Source organism: Ixodes scapularis, unplaced genomic scaffold, assembly GCF_016920785.2.
Source record: "Ixodes scapularis isolate PalLabHiFi unplaced genomic scaffold, ASM1692078v2 PGA_scaffold0__279_contigs__length_252992795, whole genome shotgun sequence".
NCBI lineage: Eukaryota > Metazoa > Arthropoda > Arachnida > Ixodida > Ixodidae > Ixodes > Ixodes scapularis.
The window spans coordinates 9,784,552-9,808,831 of record NW_024609835.1 but is presented as its reverse complement, the minus strand read 5'-3'; positions in this window follow the sequence as shown (position 1 = coordinate 9,808,831).

The window sequence follows — 24,280 nt, the reverse complement described above, 5'->3', positions numbered from 1 at the left end:
AGGCATGTGCGGGGTCGGGTAAGCATGTGAGGTTTGCCTCGGCTAGAGGGTCTTCTGTAACAAACTTTCTCCTTTTTTCTTTTTTCTTCGACAAGTTGAGATTGTTATGACTGGCCCCTCTTTATTAACACGACGTTTGGGAAGTACGCTGAACGAATACGTGCACCTGACCGTCAAGGGTTCAAGTCTCGCGCCGCGACGATGAGATCATCCGGACGACTGCGCGTCTCGTTGCAGTGCTAGTGCTACGATACTGAAGAAAAAAAAATTGTTTTGGTTTAACAGAAGATGAAACGAAGTATACTTCACCGCTGACGCCGGGTCCAACAGGGCTGATGCTGCCCTCCCAAGGGTGACTCGCAATTTTCGCCGGCGACTACGGTATCCTGGCGAGCCTGACACGCCTGACAAACAAATCATTTTAAACAAAGAGGAGGTCTCTCTGGCGTGGAAGGTCGGAAGGACGCGAAGAATTACGTGAACAAGCATCGTCGCTCGTACAATTGCAGCTGGAAGCGAGCACGTACTCCCATGAACGGATTATCCGTGTCTGCGTTTGTCCGCGGGGGAGTCCGGCTTTGAAAAGGCGTATGCGCTGACGACGAGGCGACCATAGGAAGAGGCGCCTAGCTGCGAGGTTATTCCAGTGGCGCCTCTCCAGGAACCGCCAAACCGCTGGAGTCAGAATTCACTAAAGGCAGACATGAAAACAACAACCCTCGGAGTGTCCCCGTCTTTCACGGTTGCAGCTGGAGGTGGGGCGCCGGCGTGCATTACTTGGTTAGATCAATACCCGACCAAGGCTTGTTAAGCATCTCTGCCTGCGTTCGTGCGTGCAGGTGTTATGTTTTGGCTGCTCGTCGCCACCTTGGCCCAAGGACGCCTGTGATGCAGTTTCTCCGTCTGCCGAGTATAAGTGCATGGGAACGGAATGGGAGGGGGCCCTTGTTCGGGAATGCCCACTTCATCTGCCGGCGTCTTATTTATTTCTGCGCTCAAACTTTCGTGATGAAAAAAAAAAAAAATTAGATTTCGAAAGTAGTTGGTAATTTGAGTAGAAGTTACCTGAAAAACGTAGTTAAATTAAACTACTAATTACCCAAATAAAGTTGTAATTGAAAGTTACTAAGTTACTCGGAAAAGTAGTTAAACTACAGTAGTTTGAGTAGAGTAGTTGAACTACGTCCAAGTCTGATCCATTGTAAAAACCTGAAGTAATATTCTTGGTCTGCCTTAAGCATATTATATTTGCTGAAAACTGGTTGTGTCCTTAAATTTCTAGTGCCCCCTTTGTAAACTTCACACATGCGTAAAATATTTTTCTGCAAAAGGATAATTTTATTATAATTCACCACTGTCGTCGTTCCTACCAGAATACATACAACTAATTTTGGAGTAGAATATACACTAGTAGAATATGTTTTAACCATGTAGGTATAAATTTGTGTAGTCTATAAATGCATCTAGCTGTTACCCGGGATAAATCAGCCTTTAGTTTGTTTACATGAAAATTCCATGATGGGTCCTCAGAAAGTCATACGGCCTAATATTTTTTGTTCTGCCTCCTGCTCAACAATAATGTGCCCTCGTGTATAATGGTAATGCAAGTGTAGTCTTGTTTATTTGTTGGTTTAAAATGATATACCTAGTTTTATTTGTATTTAATTGCAGATGATTTATTTGCAACCATTTTGATAATTTCGGAAGATATTTGTTAGCCCGCTTGGTGCGACGAAAAAGTGGGTTTCGACCCACTTTTTCGTCGCACCAGGGTCATTCCATGCCAAAGGAGACGGCAATTTTCGTCATGTTTTGGATATGCTTGAAAAAAATAATAGGAATAAAGACAGATTTGAAAGTAAGGATGGCTAAGTTTGGGGGCTGAATTATGTTTATTTTTGCTGACGTCATGCTCCAAAGTGCAGGGAATTTGAAAAAAACCTCCTGTATTTCAAAAAATTGCTGAAAAAAAGCTGTTCTTACCACATAATTTTACGTTTGCATGCAATCAAGCATAAATATATTCTATCTTACCTTGAAAGGAAAACACCTTACGCCGCCATTTTGGATCCAGACAGGCACTCCAAACCGAAGTAAATTTTTAAGATTTCTTGATTTTTTTTAGACAACTTGAAATTAAAATTTGACTAAGAAACTTTTTCTACTTATTTTTATAAACCTTATACTCGACTAGGTTGCATTACAACAGTAAAAAATTATTCGGACAGTTTTTAATTAAATGGTGAATATGACACTTTCTTCAAAAACTGCCCTATAGAGGGTAAAAAAAAGCCATGTGGGCAACGGTGCTCGCATTTTCTGAAATAGCCAGAAGTTTACCCAACCCATCTGTTCAACATATCAAAAAGTTGGAAAAGTACGTTTTGTTATTTTGGAGAAATTATTTTTTTAAATATGAGGCAGAACGGCATCACCTCCAGGCGTCCACCTCGTCGGGAATGCACGCCGTCGTCTGCTACGGTCGAGTGAAACACTGCACGGGGTACTTACTTTCGTTTATTATATTTGTATAGCTAAAGCTGAGGATCTTGACATTATGACATGTCTATTTATAGTCACTAGAGATTGCATTTTTTTTTCTCTAAACTATATGTCCGGGTGCGCCTGCAAGTTGAATAGCGACAACTCGAAATATTGTTTGGGATACTTTTTATCAAAGCCGAAACAAAGCATATTTGCAGCTCACCGACGTTGTTGTTTCTTATGTAGATAAATATAAAATATAGTCAAGAAATACTATATCACATTTAGAATATCAGTGTTTCATTAGCTTTCAGTTCATATCATAGGCTAGAACACTGCGCACGTCTGGAACGTCACGAATGTGAACCGTCTGTTGCGATGTCTTAAATTCCAATGGAAAACTCTTCCACCACGATGGACGTGGGTGTTATTTTAGCCACCACGTAATAATATTCTTTTGGCACGCTAATTTGAAGGCCTTAATTCCACTTTACATGTGCTCAGTTGACTGGAGACAAAGCCGTCGTCTACTAACCGAGTTTGTGAACGCAGACGGTTCATCAAAATTGGTTAGCAGACGGCGCGTCTTCACTTTTTGGTCATACTGCGTTTGCTTGTAAAAAATGAAATAGTGAACGCTGGAGATCGTCAACGATGCCGAGCGATAACGGTGATTTTCCTCCTTTTCAACGAAAAGGTATTGGGGTGCAAATACGTAGTGCAACTGAAATACAGAGAGTGAAACATTAAAAGAAGCAGAACATTAAGAGTGGATATTCAAGCCAACGGCCATTCGAAGGTTATAACACAACAAAAGCATGTTGCGTGTTTACCACTTGTAAAATATTTGTCTCCCCTTTATGAAAAAAAGTTCTGTGTTGTGCTCCTATCGAAAACCCCTAAATATGAGTATTCGCCTGCCCTTTCTGGTATATTGATATCTTATTTGAATGACATCTGTACATAGTATTTCTGGACTATATATTACATTCATGTACATAAGAAAAAAAGAAATGTCGATGAACTACAAATGTGCTTTGTTTCGGCTTTGATAAAAAGTATCCCCAACAGTATTCGAGTTGTCGCTATTCAACTTGCCCAAACATATTGTTTAGACCAAAAAAAATATATCCCCTTTCTAGTCACTATAAATAGACATGTCATAATGTCAAGATTCTTAGCGTTAGCTATACAAATATAGTTAACGAAATTAAGTTCCCCGTGCAGTGTTTCGCTCGACTGTACCAGACGAAGGCGTGCGTTGCCGACGAGGTGGACACCTGGAGGCGATGTTGTTCTGCCTCATATTTAAAAAATAATTTCTCCAAAATATCAAAAAGTACTTTTCTAATTTTTTTATATGTTGAACAGGGGGGATTGGTAAACCTTTCGGCTATTTTAGAAAATGCGAGCACCGTTGCCCACATGGCTTTTTTTTACCCTCTATAGGGCAGTTTTTGAAGAAAGTGTCATATTCACCATTTAATTAAAAACTGTCCGATTAATTTTTTACTGTTATAATGCAACCTAGTCGAGTATAAGGTTTATAAAAATAAGTAGAAAAAGTTTCTTAGTCAAATTTTAATTTCAAGTTGTCTAAAAAAAATCAAGAAATCTTAAAAATTTGCTTTGGTTTGGAGTGCCTGTCTGGACCCAAAATGGCGGCGTAAGGTGTTCTCCTTTCAAGGTAAGATAGAATATATTTATGCTTGATTGCATGCAAACGTAAAATTATGTGGTAAGAATAACTTTTTTTCAGCAATTTTTTTTAAATACAGGAGGTTTTTTCACATTTTCTGCACTTTGGAGCATGACGTCAGCAAAAATAAACATAGTTCAGCCCCCAAACTTAGCCATCCTTACTTTCAAATGTGTCTTTATTCATATTATTTTTTTCAAGCATACCAAAACATGACGAAAATTGCCGTCTTCTTTGGCATAGAATGACCCACCAGCAAAGAATATATTTGTGTGGTTCGCGTACATAATTAGTGCAGGGGAACCTGGTATTGCCGTAATGTCATGGAAGTACACGAGGTATAATTGAGGGCTTAAAATGGAGCCTTGAGGAACGACATGTCGTATTCTCACTTTTTTAGATGAATGGTCACTTATTGATAACGATCTGAAAGCTACGTTTTTATTAGACTTAGCGCAACCCCTGATACACCGTAGATTTCAAGTTTTTCCAATAGAATATCGTGTTGAACTGTACCAAACGCTTTTTTTTAATCCACAAATAGAGCAAGAGAGAATAATTTGTTTTCAATATTTTCAACAATTTCATCCTTTATATCAATTACTGCTTGTTCCGCAGACCCATTCTGAAAACCGTATTAAGCAGGGATGCCGCGAACTATTTTTTTGAACCAAAGTTTCGATGATCGAATCAAGCGGTTCGAAAAGTTCAAAAGTTTTCAACATTTCAAACTTTCAATATAAAAAAATTCGACGGAAGCCGACTTTTCCATCTTGTTAAACTAAAAAGTTCGACGTTTTTCGAATTTCTAACTTTGCACGTTCAGAAGTGCAATGTTTTTCAAACCTTCGAATTTATTACTTTAAAAAATCGATTCTTTTCGAACTTCCAAACTTATTACGCTGCAAAATTCGATGCTTGTCGAACTTTCGAACGTAATAGACTAAAATATTCGATGACTTTTGAACTTCCGAAACTCTTGCATTAAAAAGTTCGACGCGTATTGAACTTTCGAACTTTTTATACTAAGAGATTTGATAATTTTTGAACTTTCAAATTTATTTATCTAGAAAATCAAAAATTTTCGAACTTTCAAATTCTAAAAGGTCAAAAGTTCGACGAAATTCGACCTTTTAGGGTAAAAGGTCGAAGTTCGCCGAACTTCGAAAGACTTCATACCACATAGTAATGAAAAAAATTCAGTTTTGTATTTGCTTGAAAAATTTCGGCAGATGAAGATTTGGAAGCAAGAAGCTAAAAGTATTCAAAAATTGTTTAGTTTGTTTTTATTTACTGAAAAGTTCCTTCGAAATCGTGAGAAAAAAAAATTAAAAGACAAAAGAAAATCTATACACTAGGCGCAGAGTAGCCCCACACACACGTGCACACACACACATACACAGACGCAGCACCGAAGTCTTAGGAATATTGAACGAAACAACAAGTAACAACACCGCGAACGGACTGTACGAACAAAGAGCAAGGACTTAAGCAATGTGTTGCTAAGCGCTGAGGGGACGAGCGTTAATCGATAGTCCCATCCCAAGATATGCGTGTTGCGCATATGCGTGTTTTTTTTTTTTTAGCCAATGCGTTTAACGCGACCGATGCTTTTCGGTAGCGTAAAAGCAGTCGTCCAGAAGTCCACTTAGGCAATCTAAAGGAACACGACAGGACAGGATAAGCAGAAATTTAGAGGATGAGTAAGTAAACGGACGAAGATCGACAGCGTTCAGCCGACAGAAGCGTTTTTCGTTTTAGACGTTGTCATGACGGCTCTACAACACGAACACGCGCCCCTCGCAAGAGTACACAGAAACCGCGCTACTCATCACGAAACGATGCCACACGCGACATCGACCAAAGCGGACACTCTTCCCGAACGATCGTCGTTTGAACGTTGATGATCGCGCTTCCAGGAGACACCAAGATTCGCTTGCTGCAGTTGACGCTACGCTAAGAGTGTTAACTTCTTCAGGCTATCACAGCTGTCAGCAACCGCCTTACTTTGTCATCAGACTCGAATACCTTCGAGTTTGCTTGTACTACCAGCTTCGCCTGCTCTCGTGCTTTGTTGGCATTCAGTAAGCACTATTCCACAAAGCCGTGGAGTTTAGAAAAGTATGCACCACTGGACGGGGGTGCTTGCACTAACGGCTCTAGCGCTCACATTTTCGAAGCTTACTGGACAACCCACGCAGCGTTCCCTATTGGATAAACTTGACGTACTGTATTTCTCTTGCAAGGGCTTCTGGGAGGACGCGGACCTTTTATGGATACGTGGACTGCCTTGGAAAGCAAGCGCATGGTCGTCGGTCAAGAAAGAACTGCTGCACCTGCTCCGGAGCAACGTCAAATCGAATGTAAAGACAATAGCTTTAGCCTTCGGAACCAAGCGTAATTGTGCGACGCCTATGCGGTATATACGGCAAACTTTGCCGCTCGCGCGTCTTCTCAGTGTAGTCTTCATTCCACCGAGCGAGGAATCGTGGAAACAAAGCGCCGCTTTTGCGCAGTCGACCGCTATGCGGGCTGCTCTCACTGCTGACCACAAATTCACGAGTGCGGACATGGTGAGGTACGTCCTGCTCAATCTCCGATTTTCAAGACCGCCAGGATCAAAACGTGACAGCGACTTAGAGGACTCCGGTCATTTCTCCAGGCTCTCCGGAAATGCTGTGGCCGTTGGATGCCTTCTTGTCGATCACGAAGTCAACTCAACTTGCCAGCTACCGCAGCTCGGCGGCTTGGCGCACTTGTTACAACAGACGAATGCCACTCTCGACTTCCGTTATTACGCGACTCGGAAAGAAATAGTGACAGCGACGAAGACAGGCCGCGTGAATATCGTCATGGTTCCGAGTGCGATGAATGACGCCCTGATCCCGGTCCGTCAGTGTCCGGACGTCGTCTCGTACGACTACGTGACCTTCTACGCAAGAATAGACCCGGTCCGTCGAATCTCATTTCTCGACATCCTCAAGTGCTCTTCTGCTGCGGTGGCATGTTCGATCTTCTCGCTGCTTGGCTGCTTCATGGCGCTATGCTTCGGGGACTTCTTGGAGCGCGGTGTCGTAGGCGCCAACACAGAATTCGTGATGGTCCTCCTGGCCGCCTTCTACGCGACGGCCACCCGGGTGCCGGCCTCCTGCACGCGGGACGCCGGCCGCCGCATCGTCCTCCTCGTCTGGCTGCTCGGCATGCTGCCGCTCTCGGTGTACTTTAGGGGCCAGCTCACGTCCCTGCTGAGCCTACAGAAGCTCCCAAGCGGTATGGGCACTCTGAAAGACCTCGAAGGCGCTTTACTCCGGAACGCAATCGTGCCGTGCGTCGTCAACAGGTCCTACCAACATCACTCTTTGGAAAACCCGAGTTCGGACGCCGTCGTGGTGATAAAGAGGCTGAGCGACGCCTACCAGCGCCACGGCAAGGCCGGCATCGTCACAAACGGCACCCGGGAATGTTTGCGGTGCGCGAGAAGAAGCGACCGCGTCTGTTTCATCGTGAGGCAACCAGGGAGCTTGGTCACCAACAACATCCCGGGCGTCCGGGAGTTCAGGGAGCATCTGTCACTTTCTTTTATAACGACCCCGGTTCAAGACTTTTTCCCGCTCAAGGCGGCATACAGAAGGTTCCTACAGAGAGTTAGAGAGACGTCCTTGTCACGGTTTGTCGGCAGGTTACGAACTTTGAGAACAGAGGAGCGCGTGGAGACCACCCAAATCGTTCCACTCGACCTATCGAGTTTCCTGCAGTTGTACGCAATTCTACTCAATGTCGCTGTTATAGTGTTTCTTTTAGAGCTACTCGTGTCGATGCTCTCATAACGCCGCGTCGGTCAGCGTAAACAAGCTAACTGAACTAAGCAAATATCCTGGAGCGTCCGTCCTATCAACGGCCGATCGGGATCAACACGCATGACTGCTCGTTTTGGAGTAGCGCCTCCCGCCTCCAAAGCTGCCCCGGAATTCGAGAAAACCCCAGTCTGCCGAAATCGGCGGATTCGGCCGGAACTCAGTTGGGACCCGATTCTGGACACTTGGCGAAAACGTCGGCGAGAAATCCGGCGGTTTTGATTGTATCGTTTAACACCGTAGACTGGTGCAGAGAAGAAAATCTTTCAGTCGAAGGAACAGACACAGAAGGTCAAGGTCAAGTGCAGCATTGGCCAATCCTGGCCACCGGATGTCTCTTCGACCTTTTCGCCAAGTGTCCAGATTAAGGCCCCTGGAGTGCGCACTAGAGTGTTCTAGCTGGCCGTTTCTGCGCTCCACTCCGCTTGGTTTTCTCTATTCTGCTTTACCGAAATGGCGTGTTTAAAATATGCTTTAGCTAGCCGTTTTCACCGTGCCATTAAGCAGAGACCCATTTACGCCGCTTGTGCATGCAGTTAGCCCAAGTAAACAAAAACAAATAATGGCCGAACTCCCCGGTTGGCTATTGTTTTCGTTTGTTTTTGAGGATCCTCAGTGAGTAGCGCATATTTTAAAAGCTTCACCACCGAGGACTAACTGTGGTACCTCCCGGGATTTACTTACACGGAATAGACATGCCTTGCCGATCCCTTGGGTGAAAAGAAAGAGCACTTGTTCCTCAAAGAAATGGCAAACCTGCCCAAGCTAACGTGGGCGAATCTTCGGGACTACAAGCCCTAAACGCGTTCAACTACTTCGTGAACGGCTAAGCACCGGCGACGAGCACTTCCCCCAGGCGCCGAAGATACGCGTATACAAGGTTTCTTTCCCAGAGCACCGTGGACATTGCATTTGTGCGCGCCGTAATTTCCCATCGTTGTACGGTGATAGTTGGTCGCTGCCGGCGCAGCAAAGGCCGGGGGGGGGGGGGGGGGGGGGGGGGGGGGAGGTGCCGTCGTTTTTTTGCGTTGCCCTCCACTTTTACGGCGCTCCGTGCGGGCAGCCATCGCAAAAATTTGCAACCAATGTTTACATCTCTGTTAGTGACTTTCAAGTTAGAGTTGATCAAGAACATCTAGCAACGTCGCAGTTTTGTAATGGCACCGATTGCCTTGCACTGTTCTGCGAGCGAGGAAAGGTAAAAAACGCAGGCGAGCTGGTGCGGGAATTTCTCGCAATCCTCTTGTGTGTACGTGTATGTGTGTTTGTGTGTTTTCTGTCCTGTGTTTGGGCTCGTGTCTTTATATGCTTCGGGCGTGTATGCTTTTGGGATTCGGGGCTGTGTGCGGTTATCGGTATAGATTGAAAGTTAGGGTACACTGTGTAGTAGGCGATGAGGTCGTTTGAACTGCGAAAGAGGTCTGGGACAGGTATCTAAGGCGATGGTTGTTCAAAAACAATTTCAGGCTGTGTTGAAGGCTTCGTTGTTCTGTCCGCTTTTTTTTTATTATAATTATTATTGTTTTTACGGTTTGGGGTTACTATGGATGTTCTGCGAGCGCTTTTTTTGTTGTGTTTGTTTTGCTTGGCTCAAGAGAGTGCCTGACAACACTAGCAACAGCGCATTTTAAATTTCACGCCGGCAGTGTTTTGGTTGCGAGGGACGAGCGATCCTCCTCGCTTTACTTGCACATGTACCGCAAATATGGCTGAAAGTGTATCTGTGATGTCACCGAAAGACTGAAAATATTTTTTTCAACAATCGCATGTCCTCTACCGATGAAACGAGTGAGTGAATCCACTCAAAAGCGCATTCACAAGTCAAGATTCGTTCTCCGTCGACAGCACTGCGTCTTCGGCAATCAGCGTAGTTGTACGTGTCTCACCCTGTTCTCTACAACTGCGATACGACCCTACGATGAAAAGCCGGAACGTGCGCGGTGCGACACTCGGAGACAGGAACTCACATCGAAATGCATGCGGTGCCCCTCGGTTGCTGAGTTTTCAACCTTTCATTCCCATCGTCTTCAGCTGACGGCTCCTCGACTGCAGTGACCCATTAAAGTAGTTTGTTCCCTTTCCATTTCATTCGATAAACGTGATAATGCCTACTTCTCACATGAATAGGAAGTTGCTCCTGAGCATTTTATGCTGCCGTGTGTTGTTAATTTTAACGTGTTAACGCTTGGGTATGTAGATTTTCCCGTGAAATGTTGGCACCACTTGATTATCTGTGTCGCAGTAATCATGCTGTTCTGAATAAAGGGTCCTTGCTGTTATTTACCTTCGTCATTTTTTTTTTTTCGCCTTGCAATTAGGTTGTAATGTGGTTCTTGGTGGAGTTTTAGAATTGCTGTACGATTCTTCACGAGTTTGGCGGAGATATGCTGCATTTATTTTGTTGTCTCCAACCTTGGCATTCTTGATCCATCACTGGCACTGCCCTTGGATTCAAGTTGCATTTATTCTGTATATAATGTGACATATTCAAACTTGCCTAAAGTATCAACAAAATGCTGAAGTCAAGTGTGATTTTTATATTTTTTATTCAGTCCTCTCGGGTGAAATCAAGAAAAGTCGGACGCATTCAGAGTAATGATAGGACTTGCTATGTCTTGATACCTCTATTATGTCCGTCCTTCAGCTTGCTTTTGTTTTGTCTTGGGTCTTTAGTGTCGAGCTAAATTGTCACCTTGGAGTGAAACTATGCAGACATATGGGTATAGTTAAATTATGAATTTTGCCTAAAGACACATAATGTCAAATCGAGTGTGCAAGCAAGCTGGTTAAGAAAGGACATTTTGAAACGAGACTCTGGGCAAACACAACACTTTGAGCACTTCCTTGAAGCTTCATGTTAATATGTTTGTACCGTTCCTCCCCACATTCCATGACATTCAATGCCAGGCATATAGTCCACGAGGTGAATAATAAGATGCATGATCATTTCATATATTAATTAATCCAGTGACTCTGCGTCATGTCACTATCACAATACCTTTGATAGAAAATAATTGAAGAGAAGACATTTTTGATGGCAAGCTACGGAACTAGAAATGGTCAACAAGACCTCTCATTAACACGCAGGATATTAATAATAAAAAAAAGTTAAACACAGATTGTAGTATATATATATATATATATATATATATTGTGACGAAGAAGACGTCGACACTGGGGCAGTGGTGTGCCTGACCATCACGTGCCACGCTCCGCGCGCACGGCCCGGCTTCTATAAAATGCTTTCTATTTCATTGAGTGGACGCATTGTCATTCGCTGCCGGCCGCATATCTTCGTAACAATATATATATATATATATATATATATATATATATATATATATATATATATATATATATATATATATATATATATAAACTAAGTGAAAAACTCACGGTGAAAAACAACAAACAGCGGAAGTTTAATCGACAGTTTCGCCGAGAGACTCGGCTTCGTTAGGAGATCTCCTGACGAAGCCGAGTTTCTCGGCTTCGTCAAATTCTCCGGGTCTCTGATGTTATCTCTAAAACGACTTGAAGGCGAAAGCCCAGGCGCCGATGTATTAAAGACAGACACGTGATTTACTTAATTCACTTTGGTTCCTCTTAATTCGCTTAATTCTTAATCTTATTGCCTCTAATTCGCCTAAGTGGTCACGTAAACGTCCGAAGACAACGCGCTTTCTGATGACGCTATTTTGGCGCCGTTGGCTCACTCGGATCGTGGCGTCGACTGCGGGTGCCGATGATAATGAACCTCCGAAGACAGCGCGCTCTGACGACGGACCTTTGGCGCCGTTTCATTGGTACAAACTTGTACCTTTCGTGCCTCCGACGTGTTTTCAGAAGGTCGACATACAATGAGACATATAAGGCGCCTTAATAATCATAACAGAGGTGAGTCAATGTGGTCTAAGGTAGCTATTCAAAACGGTGCATGTTTGACGGTTGGTTTGGTTTACAGACTGCAGGGTTCTATAGCGTTCGGTCACTGCGGAAAGGCTCAATCACGATCCTATTTGTTTGCAATGAACATTTGATATTAGGCGGAGACTTCCCCTGTGTGCAATGACAATGTGGTCGTCCTTGAACGACTAACGAGTCTTTCCTCTATTCTTCATTCATCAATTCCATTTTAAGTTGCGGTCTTTACGCAAACGTATTATCACCAATGAGAACTGATGCTCAACGGGCATCAGTTGTATGTTTTGTTTCGTTTTGTTTTAGAAATTCAAATATTCTCATGCCTTCTGTGTCGGTTTTACCGGGAATAAGCGACCGTGACGTTTTTATTGGTAATCTGAGGTGCCTTCACGCTAAAACTTCAAAATGTGTCCCTGGAAGGGTTTAGTTCTATGAACAGGGCGACTACTCTAACCTGACGTATGAAATGTTTTCCTTTCTTTATGAATTTGAGGAACTCAGCTTGTCTTTAGATATTGGCGATCTTTGAAATATGTTTTCTTATAAGCTAAGCATTTAATTGATCTCTACGTACCATCATAATAGTGAGTTCGAGGCACAGTAACGATAAGCCTTGAATGAATGGCGAGCTGAGGGCCATCGTGAAGGGAAAAAATGCGTGCTTATTTAAGATATCGTAAAAACCAAACCCCCGAGCATCTCAGGCAACTAAAAAAATTAGATAGTACATACAAACACCATTTAGAAACGGCGATACAAAACTTCCTTAATTCTCTGGAACACCGTCTAAAAACAAATCCCAAAGCTGAATGGAAATGTATCAGGGGTAACAGAAAGGAAGAGGATGGCACACTAGCAATTGATAGTAATGGCAATGTCGTATCTGATGACACTGAGAAAGCAGTCTGCTTCAATTATTCCAATCAATTTTCTCCTAACTAATGCTGAACGGACCATATCAGTTAGTGGCTGAGCCGCTATTTAAAATGGCGAATTTTGAAATAAATGTTGACGGAATCCGGAGCCTCCATCTTAACTTGAACCCAGATAAGGCCGCCGGCCCCGACAAAATTCCCAATCGCTTCTTGAAGGAATTTGCCGACGCTGTTTCTTGTTTTCTCTTTATTTATGTTCACAAAGTCGTCGTCATCTTGAAAGCTGCCGGCAGAGTGGAAGGTAGCCAGCGTTTGGGGGGGGGGGGGGGGGGGGGGGGGGGGGGGCCGGGCCTGTGCATAAAAGCGATTCTAAGAGTTTATGTACCACCCACACCTGCTACAGCTCTCAAATGTGAGCCCAAAGCATGTATGACTAAAAGGAGATATATACTGACCTTTATCCGCTATATCTGCCTGTTCAAAACAGTAAGGGTACATTTTATATAGTACTTTAGTCAACCATTTGAACGCGAACAACTATTTGTTTCCTTCCAGCATGGTTTTAGGTTGATTGAAAATAGAGTAAGTAGAAAGACGAGCTAATTGATGTTGTACAATAAAAACAAACAAAAAACAAAACAAAACAAAAAAAAAAAAAACCCGGAGATTACGGTTGAAGAAGGCGACAAGCACGAAACGTCTCAATGTTTGTTCCCGTCCACGTCCGCCGTCACCAACTGTTTTTTTTTTTCCAATTTTTTTTTTTTTTTTTTTTTGGGGGGGGGGGGGGTGGGGGTGGGGCTCTTTCTTGTTTGAAACACAATTATCATAATTTTTTAATGATGTTGCGTCCTGATACAATATAGGCTCTCGGGTGGATTCTGTCTTTCCTGATTTTAGGAAAGCGTTCAACTCAGTTGCATACGAATTGATCTTACTTAAATTATCCTCATTAAATATTCCAGGCAATGTATCATTATGGCTAAAAGACTACATTAATGAGCGAAAACAGTGCGTTGTGCTAAAAGGTAAAAACACCACGTACGTGGACGTCACTTCAGGAGTACCGCAGGAGTCGCTTCTAGGTCCACTTTTATTTCTTGTTTTTATAACCGATATCAGCGAGGGCATAGATTCAAATATCCGTCTTATGTCGACGATCGCGTGGTTTGATATGTTCGTGATTCCAACACTAGTGCGGTTTTGTAACTGGGAGGGGCGAAAGGTGGCAGATGAAACTGACGTTAATAAATGCCATCATGTGCAATTTACAAAAAAAAAAAAAGAACTAAACCGCAGTTATAAAGTATATTGGGGTACATTTTGCAAAACATTATCTTGGCTGCCCCATATGTTAATAAAATGGCCGCTAAAGTCACAGCTATGTTGTATTTTTTAGGATGCAACTTTTGAAACTGCCCTCCCAGAGTGTTAGGGAATACCAGAGTACACGCTTGTGTACTCTGGTATTCCCTAACACAATATCTTAATGATGACCTCGGAAGAGTCCAAAAACAGGACAGCGAGATTCGGGACCAGAATTTATGACTACACTGCATGCTCGAGTCTAGTAAAAAAACTCTCTCGGATGGAAACCACTAAAATGCGGCAGGTTGGCGTTACGTCTAAAACTCTTTCATAATATATATGACAACGAAACTGGCATAGACAAGGGATCATTTCTTCAGCCCATTCACTTCATATCACGCAGGGTAGATGATCAAAGTAAGGTTCGCCAATATTCATACCGTACTAACATTTTCAAATACTGCTTTTTTCCTCTTAGCACTCATTAATGGAACTGTTTACCAAGTCGCATGTCACGTCATCATCAAACACTGAGTGTGTTTTTTTTTTTCAGAGTTATGGACGAGTACTTAAATATGGTCACCTCATTGTGTCAGCTGTGCTAATCAGTGTATAATGATTGTTATGTTACTTTTCCTACCACTTCTAAATTTTTCATAATTAACCTAGATTTTGTTTATTGTTTTTTTCCTCACTATGTGCCCTCTCCCTCCTTCTCTGTAATGAATTTAGGCGCTGAAGGGTATACTGAATAAATAAATAAAAAGGTGTAAACAGAGTGTCATCACGTAATGGCGATAAGTTACGACGACGATGTGAAGTGTATCAACGTCGAAGTGCAGGCCACCACGCGTTTCAAATAGTTATCACGGCACAAGATGCGGTTGCTTCACGGTCTGTCCGTAACATAGGGTGGATCGGTGGCCGAGTGGGCTAGAGCACACCAGCTCGGAGCACGTGGAGCGAAAGCTCGCGCTGCAGAACCAGGGATCCTGGGTTCAATCCTCACCCCTGCACATTTCGATCTGGATGATCATCGTACCGGCGTACGGTCGTGTTTCACTACTGCGTGATGCACGTCAAAGACCCCAAGCTAGCGGTTGTTTAGCCAGCGCCTGTTGCACTGGCTAAATTTCTCATGCAGCTGAGAGACAAGTCGCCCTTTGAGGCAGACTAAGTCCAGGCTGTATAAACATACACAAACCCGCAATGTCCGTAACATATGTCAACTTACTTTTACTTGACACGGAAGGAGTGAAACAAACTCGGGACAAGTGACGACAAACCTTGTCCTGAGTGTGTTTTATTCTTTTGTGGAAAGCAAATTTACCAACACGCTCTACAGGTGATTTCTCTGGTGTTCTTACCCAGTTAATTATTTCGCTATTTTAGGTCTTGCTGAAAATGGGAGAACCAGAAGAAAAAATTCTCGCTGTGGTAGTTACAAACCGGTACAAAACACACTTCCATATCTCAAGTCTGCAAACGAAATCCGGGGCCTCAAACCGATCATATAGGTGCCGAAAACATTTCCTCTTTGTTGTGATGCACGTCAATCAGCAGAATCAAAAGGAGAGCCTGACGCTGCTTTGATGCTACGAACTAAGCATACTAAACAGATGCTTCTTTCGCCCATCCAGTACCAAAACCTTTTGCAGACTATCTCCATTTATGCGATGATTTTCGTCAGATAAAATCTCGTATCGTGCACAAATACAATTCGTTTTTAGAAACCTTACTAGTTTTGCTAGAAAACCTACCATGGTTACTATTAAATACGCGATCAAAGGTGTACCATTATGCCGATGACTCAAGCTGTTACCAGTACCCGGACACTCCCATAGACCCAATGGAGTCGATTTCTGGGAAAAGGATGACCTTAAAGCCTGGTGCAAGGAGGCATCGGACTTCCTTCAGCAGTGATCTTCCATGGAAAAAAACGTTGAATGCTTCATTGTCATATTTATTTATTTATTTTCACAATATGTAGTAGTGCGGCACCACAGGCCTCAGGTATGGGCCAATGGCCTTTCTGTGGTGCCGCAACCCTCCAGGGTTGAATAAAGATATTATTATTATTATTATTATTAACTGAGCGCTCAGCAGCGCTTCCGTGGTCGGAGGCGCTCATTACTGCAACGAATCGAAGCCTCATTGCTCTATTAACAGATTGCGAAACTAAAATAAGCAGCGATAATTATGTTCATAAAATGAAGTGCTAACGTTTTATTAATTACTTTTGACGCCGTCGAGCTAGCTGGAGCGGCTTCCGAGCCGTTGCGAAGACGAAGCCGCTCAAAATCCAACATGGCGCAGCCCTTCCGGCGCGCCCTGCCGCTGCTCCCTACCGTGGTACCGCCGGTACCGCGGTAGGTTTTAGCGAGTTTTAGTAGACCGTGTTTCCCGCTCCGCTCAGCCCCTCCGCTACCCGCAACTCTACAGCCAAGGCCATCGGCGCGCAGGCGCAGTGGCGGTTTCTTCGTAGCGGAGGGCTAGCGGAGCGGGAAATACGGCCTACTAAAACTCCCTTTTGTTTGGAAATTTACGGTCCGCGCGTGCCATACCACGTGTTATGGCAAAGAATTGTAAGTTTTGCTTGCCTACCTTGTGTCCAGCAGTTGACAGTCCGTTACTTGTCGTCAACGTCTTCCAGGGAATCGAAATAGATGCAGCATTTTTCGCACTCGTTGACGCATTTATTCAGTCATTTGCATGACAAGGAAAAACAATTTACACCGTCACTTTATACAAGCGTTGCTATGCAAAAAAAAAAAAAAAAAAATTAATAATGAGCGCAGTATCTACGTTAGCAAGAGGTGCTGAGTGAAGATACAATGTGCGACACTGTTATCGCAAACATGACATAGCTTTTTCACTTTGAAAGGCTATCGGCGCGCACCAACTATTGCTGCCTTAGTTCTCGCTAACGTGTCTCGCTAACGTGGTCGATCGTTTCGGTCACGCAGCTATATAGATCATATTTTCGGGGACTGATATGTGTCCCCATACAATTCAAACTCGTCACGTTAAATAAAGAAACCCGAAGTACGTACTACGGACAGCTAGCTTGGGAGCAAAACGGATGAATACATGTTATTTTTTTTATCTTTTTATTGTGGCCCCTGTAAAGACAAACGCAAAAAAAAAAAAAAGAATGGGGGGAAATATATTTGTGAGACAAAAAAGAATGACGAGGGTAGAAAGTTGGGCGAGTTGGTGATTCATAATGATTAAAAAGCGCGACAGGTCAACGGACACAGAAGGAGACACAGCACTGTGTCTGTGTCTCCTTCTGTGTCCGTTGTCCTGTCGCGCTTTTTAGTAAAGCTCTTCGGTTACCGAATTTACCCAGAGCTGCACAATTGTTAGATATGACAATGGTGACTCAATGGTTACAATTTTCAGGGGTTTCCAGCCTGAATCACTTGCGGTTCTTTCCCTTTCCCAGTTGCAGATGACAAAAATAAACAACATACCACCTTCATTGTTTATTTGTGATCAAGATTATGGATGACCAACATTATGGAGAATTGCTTTGGAAACTGGAGATGTCCATATTAAAGAGAAAATATTGTAACAGCAAACAGAAATGTCGGTTTCCGTGATATGAAAACACAATCATAATTTCTGATATGTGTTACATAGAAGCAAACCGAGTGCGAAATAAATATGCAGCCTTGCCGGAGAATTGTATGCAAACAGCCCTTTGGTGAGGCAGGCACATAGCCAGGGGGGAGGCCCATGGGGCCTGCCCCCCCGACATCTTCCATTTTGCTAGGACCTCTCCCCCCTCCCCCCATACAGCATTTTGTCATAAGCGCCCCCCCCCCCCCCCCCCCCGCCGAAAAAAAATCCTAACTACGTGCCTGCGGTGAGGTATGTCTAAGAAGATATTTAAATGGTTATAGGTTGTGGAATCTCAAATACCAACTTGAACGTATATTACGATAAAACATCAATTCTTCAACCTGTGTAATCAGACAATAATGCAAAATTTTAGTGGGTCAGATATTGTCCACCAAAACTTGAGACCTTAAAGAGTGAAACTCTCCAAATACGTAGTTTGAATTCTAGCTGCCAAAGTTCCTGGAATCACTGGTTCGAAGCAACAGATATTTCCCCCTCGCCCTCCCACATAAAAAAGAAAACTGCCTAGAGGTTGTTGGCCACCAGCAGGCTAACAACGTGTCTAAACAAAGTGGATGCTCAGAGGCTTCTGTTAGTCTATGATCTTGCTCCATAAAAATCGTGCAAAGAGCAACCTGCTGACGCAGTGGACAACATTGTCTCTCGAGGGTCTCGAGAAGCAGAGCCAAAAGATTTCATGCCTAGTTGAAAGCTCGTGTCATTCTGACTGGTCCATGCAAATAAACAGTTAACACAATGAATTGTAATTCGGGCAAAGTTATTCGTTGCTTACTTAAATACTTGAACCAAAATCTTTAGAGACTTAGTAATGTGTAGACCTAGCTCTCTGTAGACCACTTTGGTATTTCTCATTTCTCTTGGCCTCTTGATGAGCTTCCGATACCTTTCGCTTGCACCGTCAAGTTGAACCACGAGTTGAACCAGGGTTTCTTGGTGTGACCACCGAGATCCTATGATGCCCATGGGATGGGCCAGCGACTTCATTGCTCTTTCTAATTTTTGCTGTATGTGTGTTCTCTATCCTCCCAGGATCTGCACAGGACCATGTAAGAACACATTAGTTTGTCTCGTCACAACACATACACTTGCAGAAGAGAAACAGGGCTATGAAATATTGCAGAGGGCTGCTCCTACTATCCTTTTGTTTTTGTTGTAATTCTCTTTGCCCCAGCCACTCTCGTTTTACATTACAGTTGATCGTAGATTAGACTGCATAGATAACTACGGCGGAACCTAGCATGCTGATGGTTACATATTCAGGAAGCTTAATAGGTTGGCCAACAATCAAGTGCACTTCACAAAAAAGTTACCACGGACATACCTTTTGTCTTTTGGGGTTCCCTGTCCCTGAGGCTTGTTACAGTGACTTTGATGCCTTGAGAATCTGTATAAATATACAAAAAAATAATAATGCAAATGATGTTATTTTATGTGCAACAAGTGAAAAAAAAATGCCTAACGCGAGTTTTAATTGTTTTGAGGGGAGTGCGTTGGGAGGTGTAAAAATTTTCGAAAGAATTGCACATGGAAGGACGGATAGCACATCTCGCGATCAAGCTCTGCTGTCTGCATTCCGCATTTCTATGCGTAAATCTTTCAAGATTAATTTACTATCCAGCTTTCTATTTATTTCTGAAAGAAATAAAACGCGAAAAAACGAGTCGCAGGGCTGTAAAAGAATCTACATGAGATACAATAATAAAAACGGGCAGATATTATAAAATGTGAACTCCGAAATATTATAAAACTGGGAGAAGAATATTTATATAGAGACTTCAATTTACTCGACGGGGTATCGACACTGCTGTGAACGAGATCGACGAGAGGTAGAGGAGGTGATATTTCGCCAACAGTCTACAGATCATAAAATATTTGCAGGACGGTCTTCATCCACAAAACCGTGCTAACTTACGCTCGCCGAAATGGTACATCGCAATGAAATCACAGTGACATTTTGTAAATTTCAAAAATGAAACGATATATTCAATTATCTAAAAGAGTACAAAACCCTCAAATGGTGCAATTTGTGGCTGGAAGATCAGCTTAGGAAAAGTTTTAATTGGGGTGAAAACTTTCAAACTCACCGTCGTCAGTTGGGATCCGAACGAACGGGTGCTTCTTGTCCCCGACGCTGCTTGGGCACGACTTTGCGTAACCGCACAAATGAGGTGGCTCAAAGACACGAAAAGCTTTCCACTTGCCCGAAAGTGCGAGGCTCGCGCAACGCGATGATCGAGGCGCTGAAGCTTGACGCTCCGAAGGCGAGCGAAAGCACCGAGCAGACCCACCGACGCCTCCACAACGGTCCACCGGTTTCAGAACGCGCAGAGCGCAAGCGCGCATGCGCATAGGCAGCCGTTTCGTTTTAGAAACGCAAACAACAGAAAAAAGCAAAATGTTGAAAGTGTGATGTTGACATGAACTTTTAAAAAAATATATTATATTCTTAGGAATACGTAATTTGTATTTAGTAAAATAATATGCAGTCATAACTAAAGTTGAATGAGGTTTGATTCATTATTGTTTTGTTTAGTTTTTAGTAATGAGCGCCTCCGACCACGCGAGCGCTGCTGTACACCTCTATGGTGGCGCCATCCGTGTTCGAGCCGCGCAACTCGCGCTGTGTCCGGAGGTTGCTGTTACGTTCTGCATACGTTCGTCGTCAGCAGCAGGCGTCTCGAGACGTCACAAGGATTGCAAATATTTCAAAAACAACCAGTTCTTGACAAATTTCTGTCGTGGTACGATTGAGACCGACACTTCCTATACTGATTCTTTTTGAACGTTTAAATCCCACGTCCGAGTTTTTGAACGAACGGTCTTTCGGAGCGAAATATAATTCCATGTATTCTTCCGTAGCAACACCTCTAGCAAAGGTTTCTTTGGAGCAGTGACGTCTCACTTTTTGTGTCAATTGGGGGGGAGGGGGGGGGGAGTTTATTTTATTTAACGCTGTTCATTTGCCATCTTTGCCTGCTCTGTGATCGCTTTATTTTTTAAAAAGTGAAGTTGTAATGCATTTTCAGATGTCCGCTGGCAATCGTTTTATCGCATCGAGCATTAAAAAGCATGTGACCGGCAACGTTTGTGTTGATACTCCAGTCTTAAATGTAGAGGCGTGCTAATAGTGAACGTTCAGCTCAAATCAAGTTTGAATTGAATGGTGCCGAATATTGACCAAAAGGTTGAATGTCGAAGCGAATATTGGATACTAAAACTTTTTTTTTTTTTGTAATGTTCACACGAATGAAAGGAGGCACATAATGAGAAATCAAGGCCTACCTGTTTGTTCTCCTACAGGGCATGGGAAACAAAGAACGTCTAGCACGAATAAAAAAATTAGTTACCACACTAGAACGACCAACTTGAGACAGCCGGAAGTATCCAACCATTCACGCGTGTGTACACAAAAAGCTGGATAGATTCTCGGATATGATTGAACTTGGCTTGACGCCGCGGAGAGCGACGGTTTGGCAAAAGAGGCAGGTTTATTTATCGGTGTCGACCGGTTAACGTCGACAGAGCTAGCTACGGGTGACGTAAGATCTTTGAATTCAAAGAGAGCATTCCTCAGCGCTGTGTCTGTGTCTTTCGTCATCCGGTCATCTCGTCACTTGTGTAGTTTTAATTCTCAGGTATGTCGTACCAACTCGCCTAAGCTTCAATTTTAGTGACTTACAGGATTTCTTTGAGCGCATCCAAGAAGCTAGGACCATGACTGCTACGTTGGAGGAATAAAAATAGCGTAGTTTCCGTCAGTCACGTATCTGAACGGAAGGTTAATTGAAGCTTTATAAAATTAAGATCGCTTACAATAGACAAGGGCAAAAAGGGAGGCGAACAGGGAATTTTATACGTCAAGAACCCGCAACTCGCCTGCCTCGCCACTTTAGTTCACTTAATTGACGAGAGATCTACGTTAGAACCGGCGAGGGCTGTTTCACCATTAAACAATTGCTCCTGTATACCAACGTTTCACCGGTAGTACTGATATTCGAAGTGTCTAATTATTCGAAAACTCCAATACTAGAAATACGAAAGTCGAATCGAATTATTCGGTCAATCATTATTCGATTTGATTTCGAGACTCGAATATTCGCGCACCCCTATAGTTACAAACCGTTTTTGTGTCATTCGTTTTCTTTTTGTTGTTGTTTTTTCTGCATTTGATTGCACTGTGGTCCACATCAAACACGTACTGAGAAAGCGCCTGATCTTTCCAGGAAAGAGGCGTTTGCCTTTCCTCCGACCGCTCCAGGAGGACTGGGATCATCTTCCATTGGTGGATTCGGAGGCGCAACTGCTCCGCTCGAATCGCGTGCTTCGGCAGGGCCTGTTCCCACATGGCAGCGGAGCAGCGGAGCCCTACAAGCGCTGCCGCTGACCTTGTGCTAAAAGCGTGCTGACGCGAGCGTTCACCAGTTTTGTATCGCACCGTCAAATCTGTTGCTGATGGCAGTTGATAAGTAGCTGACGACACATGAGCAGCGCTACATCAGCGCTTCGCCGCATGTGAGAACCGGCCTTTATTGTCACGAAAAAAAAGTAGGAATCCTTTTCTCCGTTGATGATGATGCTGTTATTCCCGAACAACTGTTTATTTATGGAGTAGGAGTTAACCTCTTTTACGACAGATATGGCCAATTCGTCAATTAATATTGGGGGAAAGATACTTAGAAATACTCCTATCTCTGGCTAATTCCCCTGCCGTCCTCCTCGACCCCTCACGCCCTCAGCGGGTGCCCCGACCACAGCCAAACTCGACAAACAAAGATCCACACAAAGGCGGGCGAGCCGAACTCCTCCACAACCGTAAGGAGTCCCAAGTTTGCGAGTAAGCGGGCGGAAGACTCCACAGCCGAAGGGGGGTCGGACGTTCAGGTTGCTCACCAGAGGCAGGGTGGTGTACAATGCTTGGTATCCGGGCGCAGACCTCTCTGTGGGCCTCTGGCAGCTGTTTATATTGGGTTTAGAAGCATTCTGGAGCCATCCAGGTAACCAATCACAGAGGGTTTTCTTAGCATCAATCAAAAGGCTCGGAGCCCAAAGCAAACATCAGCATGACAAAAACAAGCGCATACACAAGACAAAACACATTTCGAACAAAGTTCAAAAGATCAATTAAAACAATACAAAGCACGTACGAAGGCACGATAACAAGACCAGGCGCGAACATGAAAAGTCAGTAACCAAAATGAAGTACGCAAGTGCATAAACAACAAAACAAATCTATATGGCATCAAAACAAACTCGGCTGAAAACGTGGTACCCATTCCGAAATTCCCTGAACTTGGCTTTTTTCGGTTAACCGCTGCCGACGACCAGAGCTTCAAGAAGAACGGTCGGTGGACCAGGGGGCCGTAAACATGCACTCTAAGAAATAGGGGGTGTGTAGGGGTACACCCCTTGTCCCCATATGTCCCCCCAAAACAATAATTCTACTTTCAGTCCACAAACGTCCAACTGACGCTATCAACTTTCAATAGCGGCTTGATAGTCGACCGAGGCAACTTATTGAAATAGCTAAAGTGCGCAATAAAGGCTACAGTAAGACAATGAAGGTTTTTTTTTTTCTATTTTTTTTGGCCATGCTGCAAAACCTTACTGTTTTGTTTTTGTAGTTTTTGATACGCATATTAGCTATTTAGTACGTTATATCCAACAGCTATCACGCCGCTTCTAAAAGTTGGTATCGCCAGCTCGTCGTCGGTGGACTGAACGTCCAAATGTAGTTTTGGGGTATCACACATAAGACAAGGGGTGTACCCGTGTGCACTTCCTATTTCTAAGAGTGTGTCAAAGAAAGACACGAACAGTGTCACTTAACACCGGGAGCGGGGTTCTTCGGAAACTACCTCGAAGGAAAGCCCTCATCCGCCTCGCGGTGGCGGCCAGCGGTTGACTACACTGGGGGACCAGAGTAGGGGCCCGGAAACAAAGTAAAACTGAAACAACAAAGCCGCGAGGACATAACTTCGCGACAATATAGATAGATCATACCCAAAAACGATCGTTCGAAATCGCCATAACTAAGATGCTGTCCTTGGACTGTATTTTAGGTAAATTTTTAAAGGAAATACTACAACCCTGGGAATTACTGATTACAGATAGGGCAGAGACCGGACAGCACATCATCGAAATATATGCTGTCCGTGTACTGCTCTTTTTGTAGGTAATTCTTAAGTTCTTACACTATAATACAAATCCAACGCGCTCACCTCAAAACAGTAACAAAATCAACTTCTTTAAAACCTCGCCAAATGAGAACATGCTCCCACGCATAAGTTTAGAAGCTTAAAAATGAGAACTTATTTGCGCGGAGTTTCTGCGTTTCAGCCATCGAGATTTCGCCAAATGAGTGAAGCAAACTAAAAATGAAAAACCAACATCGGCAGCAGCGTTAAGAGCGAGGGCGTCTTAATCAATTATTCCCAGGGTGCATATAGAGGGCCGCTCCCTTTCCTAATGAGCCTTTTGAGTTCCGAACC